Source organism: Anomaloglossus baeobatrachus, chromosome 8, assembly GCF_048569485.1.
Source record: "Anomaloglossus baeobatrachus isolate aAnoBae1 chromosome 8, aAnoBae1.hap1, whole genome shotgun sequence".
Classification (NCBI taxonomy): domain Eukaryota; kingdom Metazoa; phylum Chordata; class Amphibia; order Anura; family Aromobatidae; genus Anomaloglossus; species Anomaloglossus baeobatrachus.
Genome location: NC_134360.1, coordinates 235,016,284 through 235,024,575, shown reverse-complemented (window position 1 = coordinate 235,024,575; position 8,292 = coordinate 235,016,284). Strand labels below are relative to the sequence as shown.

The 8,292-nt window shown below is 48.7% G+C and overlaps 1 protein-coding gene across 2 annotated transcripts in view; it reads left to right on the top strand.

Annotated features, from left to right (window-relative positions):
• Positions 1 to 428: 428 nt before the first annotated feature.
• Positions 429 to 8,292, top strand: part of PATJ (PATJ crumbs cell polarity complex component) — a 272,880-nt gene continuing 265,016 nt past the window's right edge. For both annotated transcript variants that reach the window (XM_075320380.1, XM_075320379.1), the window contains exon 1: positions 429 to 498. The gene's annotated coding sequence lies outside the window, so the exon portion shown is untranslated. The remainder of the gene's footprint in view (positions 499 to 8,292) is intronic.

Sequence of the window (8,292 nt, the reverse complement as noted above, 5' to 3'; positions counted from 1 at the left end):
TACAAGCTTATGGGAACAACGGAATCTGCCAAACGGATTCCGTTGTTTACCAGGGCCGCGGATTGTGACTGATACAAATTGACGGAAATGTGAACCTAGCCTTACACAGGATCTATGCACAATACTCAATCAGGCTGTGTATCATATTGGGTGGGAGACTCTTCCCCTTTAACTTCCATATTTTGGAATTAAAATAGCTTAAATGTTCATTTTGTAACCTATGTGTTCCAGCAATATTTTCCAATGAACTTCCCCTTTAAATACTTGTCTGCAGCTGACACAGGTTTTGTATCTCCCAGGGAATAGGAGGAGAAGAACCAACTATTTCACTGCATTTCCTGTTTGTCAGCCTCTACCTGCTGCTGCTTTTACCTTTTCATCGTCACTTTGTGCATTTGTTACTTTTAAATAAAGCTTGAAGAAAAAAAAAAAGAGCCCAGAACCCAAAGTGCAGCAGCTGCCACAAGCTGGGAGTGATTGGAGATTGCAGAGAGTGAGGTATGTGCCAAGCTGGAGACCCTGGCACTCAGCTGCCCTCCCCCCTCCTATGCCTGTCCTGTCCAGGTGTGACCCCCCACCCCCTGTATCAGGTGACCCCACCACACCCTGCTCTCCTGGGAACCTGCAAACTACAGGGATACAGGAAGTGACTGGCAGCCTGAGATTCCCATATACACAGCCATATACACACACAGCCATATACACACACAGCCTCAAGCCTTCTGCGCCGGCAACTTGCAGAAATAATTCTGTAGATCTGAAATGTTTCCTCTAATCCACATCTAAAACCTTCTAGAAACCACCAAATCCAGGAAGCCGGGACAGGACTATAGTAAGATCATGTGATGAAGCCGTAACAATGTTCCAATGTTATGTAAATAAAGTGGAATCATTGTATCAAGAAGAATTCCGCAACATTCTAATGTCATTTCTGTAATGATTCCGCAAAGTTTTGCCCTCAGTGAATGGAAACAGATTTATTTACATCCAGCGGCTGAGAAATTATAAAGAAATTTATTTTTCCATAGCAGAGGGTTTTGTTACACTTGGATCCTCGCAGGATACTTTGTAGCAAACTGAGGATATGTTTCCATCTAAGGCTGCTTTCACACTTGCGTTGATCGACATCCGTTGCTATCCGGCGCCTTGAAGGATTACGGTAACCTTTGCAGGGAATCGTTAGACTTCTATTAGCTACAGATAGCAACGGATGGCCTTGCGTTGCATCCGCCTGGCGGATGGAACGCTGCATGTAACGTTTGTCTGCGCTTGGCGGCCCGGCAAAAAAACGCAACCTGCAGGATTCCGTCAGCGTCCATTGTTTTTATAATAGATGCCTATGGTGGCGGATTCCGTTAGAATCCGTGATTTGATGGATTCCGTTAACGCATCCATCTTTACACAACTGCGCATGCCCAGATGTGTAAAGTCAAGAAAAAAAAACTATAACGGATTGCATTATTTTGTACAATTCGTTGCATCCGTTGTGCCACTATATGCAACGCATCCATTGCATCCATCACACAACGCAATGCAACGGATGCCGTTCAACGTAAGTGTGAAAGCGCCCTAACATAAACTCTGCAGGGCTTTTTTTTTCCTTGCAGAAAATCTGCTACATTTATTTGGTCAAACAAAGTGGATTTATTTCCAAAACCGCTCATGTTCACCGTGCTTTTAAAGGGAACTTGTCACAATTTTTTTTCAGTATTGAACCAAAAGTCTCCCCTTCTGCAGCTCCTGGGCTGCGTTCTATGAAGGTGCACCTTGTTACCTGACTCCCCTTGTAGACCCAAGAAATAATTTAAAGGGAACCTGTCACTACTTTTTCGGTTTCTAAGCTGCGGCCACCACCACCGGGCTCTTATATACAGCATTCTGTATATAAGAGCCCAGGCCGGGGGTATAACATATAAAACACTTTATAATACTCACCTAACGGTCGCGCTGTGGGCCTAATGGGCGTTGTCCGGTGCTGGCGCCGCATCTTTTGTCCATCTTTGTGCTCCTTCTCTAGCCGCGGTGCATGATGGGTCCAACATCATCCACACTCGCCGGCGTTCAGGTCCTGAGCAGGGCAGATCAAAGTATTGTAGTGCGCCTGCGCAGGACAGGCGAGTGTGTATGACGTAGACACGTCATGCACACGGGCTTCAGAAAGAAGACGAAGATGGCCGAAAGAGTCGGTACCGAAGAACGGAGACACCCGTTAGGCCCACAGCGCGACCGTTAGGTAGGTATTCTAAAGTGTTTTTTTTTTGTTATACCCCCGGCCTGGGATCTTATATACAGCATGTTAGAATGCTGTATATAAGAGCCTGGTGGTGGTGGCCGCAGCTTATAGGCCGAAAAAGTGGTGACAGGTTCCCTTTAACAATCAACTGGTGAGGTGGGATTTTTGTCACACAACTGGTGAGGTGGGATTTTTGTCACACAACTGGTGAGGTGGGGCTTCCTATACCCCAGGGTTTAGAAATCTAATTTTTACAGAAAATGCAAAGATCACATTTGTTTTAATTGTTTTCTTATTGGCGATTGATTACACATGAGTATAACAAATTTTTGACACCCACAAGTATCGGAAAATGTAATACATTGATGATTCATACCAGTATTTTCCAATGAATGCCAGATGAACAAACTTTCCCTAGGGTTTTGCAAATCCACCTCACCAGTTGAGATAAAATCTGACCGCCACGGATGAAAATGACCTGCTCTTTTTTGGCTCCTGTCCCCCCTCCTGCCGCTGTTCACCATCCTCCTTTGATGATTGACGCGTCTGATGCCTCTGTCATCATCCACGTAGCAGGGCTGAATCTTGCGCCTGCGCAGTCATTCCCGGCTCACACAGGCGCCCTTTGCTCTTCCCCATTGCAGGCAGAGCTGAAAGCATAAATGCGCTTGTGCGAGCCCGTTAGCTCTCTGCTCAGACGCGAGCTTGTGAGCAGGCTCGCGCAAGCGCACCTATGATTTTGGCTCTGCCCGCAATGAGGCAGAGCGAAGTGCGCCTGCGTGAGCCGGGAATGACTGTGCAGGCGCGAGATTCAGCCCAGTATTTGGATGATGACGGAGGCGTCAGTCATCGAAGGAGGACGGCAAACAGTGGCAGGAGGGGGACAGGAGCTGGAAAAAAGCACATTCATCCGACCAGAACAGGTCATTTGCATACGTGGCGGTCAAATTTTATTTCTGGGGTCTGCAAGAGGAGTCGGGGAACAAGGTGCACCTTCATAGACCGCAGCCCAGGAGCTGCAGAAGGGGAGACTTTTGGTTCAATACTGAAAAAAAACTGGTGACCGGTTCCCTTTAAAGATGCTGTTAAACTGTACGTTTTTGTGTTTCTAATTGGAAATGAGACATGCAAAAAAATAAATACTGCAAAAAGGAGCTAATCAGGGCAGATTGCTGGTGCATTTATTTATTTTTTTTTTAACAGTGAAAGTTTTTAAGAAGTTTTCAACATTGTTTACAGAACAATACTCATCTGAAACAAACGGATGCAAGAAGAAGGAATTGGGGTGAACAGGGCAGGATGGGTACGATGGGTGGGGGGGGGGGTCTATGCCACAAGATGGCAGTCAGTGGTTTCACATTATCACTTGAGAATGAAGGAGATATCTGGGGAGAGGCTACATCCGAGTTTTCCCGAATAACTAAAGTTGGGGAATAATGACCATGGGGCGGGAGAAGTTTCGGGCCATAATGTCCAAAGATTTTCCACTGCAAGGCGGTGCTGGAAGTCCTGATCGAGCAAGTTCATATTGATGGCAGTGGTTTACTTTCTCCAAAACGTCTTAAGGCCGCTTAACACACTACGATATGTCGTCAGGGTCACGTCATTGGTGACGCACATCCGGCATCGTTAGACATATCGCAGCGTGTGACAGCTACGAGCGACTGTCAACGAGCAAAAATACTCACCTTATCGTTGCTCGTTGACACGTCGCTCATTTTCAAAAAATCGAACGTCCTTCTGCGCGCCGGTTGTTCATCGTTCCTCCTTCTCTGTGCCGGTTGTTCATCGTTCCTCCTTCTCTGTGCCGGTTGTTCATCGTTCCCGAGGCAGCACACATCGCTCCGTGTGACACCCCGGGAACGACGAACACAGCTTACCTGCGTCCTCCGGCAATGCGGAAGGAAGGAGGTGGGCGGGATGTTACGTCCCGTGCATCTCTGCCCCTCCGCTTCTATTGGCCGGTGTGAGGTCGCTGTGACGCCGAACGTCCCTCCCCCTTCAGGGAGAGGATGTTCGCCGCCCACAGCGAGGTCGTTCGGGAGGTAAGTATGTGTGACAGGGGGTTTACGATTTGTGCGACACGGGCAACTAATTGCCCGTAATGCACAAACGGTAGGGGCGGGTGCGATCACACGATATATCGCCGCGTGTACCAGTCACACGCATGGTTATGGTCACACGTGCGTCATATGTCTGTCATGTGTGTGACATCCGTGTTTGCATATGTGTGACACGTACCGGGTAAAACACGTGTCTCTGCAATGAAAAGATTTTCTATATTTACCTGTATCCAGCTCTGCTGCCTCCCGCTCCTGACCTCCACTTATTATTTTCATTGATTCACTGCCCGAGGATTTGGAAGCCGGAGCATCGCGGGGACAGGCTGGGTACAGCACCGCCAAGGACAGCACCGCCGGGGACATCGCCAGTGACAGCTGAGTATACAGCAGTTTGTGCAGTGACATCCAGGGGGGTCATCGGAGTTCCCAATGAACTCTCATGAACCCCTGGAAGTCACCATCGTGACATTTGCCGTAGCGCACTTGTCGCAGGGGTGTCATCAGGAGGTCATCAGAGTTAATTGGGAAATCCGATCACCTCCTGGATGTCCCTGCACACACACTGCTGGCAGGATACTCACCTGTCACTAGCGATGTCCTCAGCGATGCTGTCCTCGCTCGGCGGTGCTGTCTCCAGCGCTGTCACCGCGATGCCCCTGCTCCTAGCTGTTCACTGCAGTGAATAATCAATGAAAATAATGAGTGGCGGTCAGGAGCCGGAGACAGCAGCGCTGGATACAGGTAAATATAGAAAATCTTTTTATTTAAATACCCGTGTTTTCTCCGGTACGTGTCACACTGATGTCACACGGATCACAACAGTGTGCGATCCATGTGACACCCGTGCTGCCGGAGAAAAAACGGACATGTCTGCGTGCGGGGTCATGAGAGACCATGTGAGTACACTATAGGATAACATGGGTACGTGTGACATCCGTGTGAAAACACTATAGGATAACATGGGTACGTGTGAAAAACGGATGTCACACGTACCTAAACATGGACGTCTGAAACCAGCCTAAATAGAGGGAATTGTAGGTGCTGGTATTTTGATGTCAATGCTCCTGCAGAAAAAAAGTGGCAAGTTTGCACTTGGGAACATGGCAAGGAGTTTTCCTACTTTTGAAAAATTCTGGAAGAGGATAAGGATGTTGGGGGGAACTTTATTTACTTCTGTATTCAGCATTGTAATGGTTAATGGGGTTGTTGCCTCCAGTCACTCACTGGCGGTGACATTTCTATGCTCAGTACAAATCCATGGAGGCCACTGATGAGCGGTAGTGTGCAGGTAAGGTGGAAAAGACAGCATTACTTTTGGGGCCACCAGGTCGGTGACATTGAAGTGATAGAAAACATAAGGGGTTAACAATGCTTAGACCTCATTCAGACATCCTTGCTTTTGCAAGTGAGGAAGAAAAATAAAAAAAAAAAGTAATGGCAACTTCTCTTCTGCTCTGCTCTGTTGACATGCTGATTGACAGCAGGATCCCCACTGCCTTAGGGAACCGTCTCACTAAACGACGTACTAGTGATTCCGACCACGATTTGACCTGTCAGGATCGCTGGTGCATTGCTACAGGGTCGCTGGTGAGCTGTCAATCAGGCAGATCTCACCAGCCACCAGCGACTCTGCGCTTGGTAGCCAAGGTACACATTGGGTTACTAAGCAAAGCTCTTTGCTTAGTTACCAGATATTTACCCTGGTTACGTATGCAGGGAGCCAGCACTAAGCGGTGTATGCTGGTAACCAGGGTAAATATCCGGTAACTAAGCAAAGCGCTTTGCTTGGTTAACCGATATTTACCCTGGTTACCAGCGTACACCGCTTAGCGCTGGCTCCCTGGACACTTAGCCAGGGTACACATCGGGTTACTAAGCAAAGCACTTTGCTTAATACCCTGATCTGTACCCTGGTTACGTGTGCAGGGAGCCAGCGCTAAGCCATGTACGCTGGTAACCAGGGTAAGTATCGGGTGACTAAGCAAAGCGCTTTGCTTAGTAACCCGATGTGTAACCTGGCTACGTGTGCAGGGAGCCAGCGCTGGCAGCCTGTAAGCGTGTACGCTGGTAACCAGGGTAAATATCGGGTAACCAAGCAAAGCGCTTTGCTTAGTTACCCGATATTTACCCTGGTTACCAGCGTACGCTGCTTACACAGTCGGTGCTCGTTGGTCTCCCGCCGTCAAACACGCCGATGTGTGCTGCACAGCGAGAGACCAATGAGCAAAAAATGAACCACAACAGTGTGTAACGATCAGCGATTTCACAGCAGGGGCCAGGTCGCTGCTTAGTGTCACACACGGCGAGATCGCTAATGAGGTCACTGGTGCATCACAAAACCTGTGACTCAGCAGCGATCTCGCTATGTGAGAAGTACCCCTAACTGCAGGAAGCTGTCTGTCAATCAGCATGACGCCAGCAGCCAGCCTGCAAGAGGAAGAGCAGAATCGCCTACAGGAGCCAACCATGGCTGATTTAAGCCAGTGCAGGGTAGAACAGGCTGGCAGTTAGTAACTACCTTCCAGTTAGTTTTTCGGTCCATAGTAAAAAAAAAAAAAAAAAATAGGACCGGGTCATTGCAAGACTCGCCTTAGACTCTTGTAGGAAAATTGCAAAGCTGAATTCTAGCGTGTGGTACATCACACACCACACCAAAGGGATCTGGCAAGTTGCAGCACTTACTGAAGATGTTATTGAACCTGTCAGGTGCAATATGCACCCAGATCCACGAGCAGTTCTGGGTGCATATTGCTAATCCCTGCCTAAAGGCCGCTTTACATGCTGCGACATCACTCAAGCGATCTTGTTGGGGTCACGGAATTGGTGACGCACATCCGGCCGCTTTAGCGATGTCGTTGCGTGTGACACCTATGAGCGATTTTGCATCGTCACAAAAACATTCAAAATCGCTCATCGGTGACATCCCCCCCCCTTTATCCTCAATTATCGCTGCTGCTGCGTGTACGATGTAGTTCCTCATTCCTGCGGCAGCACACATCGCTACGTGTGACACCACAGGAACGAGGAACGTCACCTTACCTGCGGCCGCCGGCAATGAGGAAGGAAGGAGGTGGGCGGGATGTTACGTCCCGCTCATCTCCGCCCCTCCGCTTCTATTGGGCGGCCGCATAGTGACGTCGCTGTGACGCCACACGGACCGCCCCCTTAGAAAGGAGGTGGTTCGCCGGTCACAGCGACGTCGGTAGGCAGGTAAGTAGTGTGACGGGACTGAGCGATGTTGTGCACCACGGGTAGCGATTTGCCCGTGACGCACAACCGATGGGGGCGGGTACCCACGCTAGCGATATCGGTACCGATATCGCAGCATGTAAAGCGGCCTTAACTGTCCCTGTATGCACTAGCAAAGATAAAGAAATCTATAGAAAAAGTATTTCTAAATATCCTTTATCATATGCTAATGAGCGCAGGGACTAGTCACAGGGGTGTTGGTTCCCATGACTAATCCGCCCTCTTATGTTATTACGCTCACAGAGGCGTGCTAACATGCTACTCAGTGCAGCATCACCAGCGGTGGCGCGCGTACCTGTGTCCGGGGTGAATGCTGAGCTGAATGTCCCGACACTTCCAGGCATGCACAGTAGATCTCTCTGAAGCCAAGACACATACACCAGGCTTCATACCGCGCATGACCGGAAATGCCACAGTGAACACAAGTACGCGCTGCACTGCTGGTGATGCTGCATTGTATAGCATGTTAGCACACCCCTGTGGGCTAATAACATAGGAGGGGGGAGTAACCCCCCTCACGACTAGTCCCTGCGCTCATTAGCATATCATAAAGGAGCTTAAGAAATACTTTTTCTATAGATCCCTTTATCTATGCTAATGTATACAGGGATCATTAGGCAGGGATTAGCAATATACACCCAGAACTGCTCGTGGTACTGGGTGCATATTACACCTGACGGGTTCCCTTTAATGTTTTAAAAATTGTGACTGTTATGAATAGGAGCATTCTTGATCTTCATCTCCTCC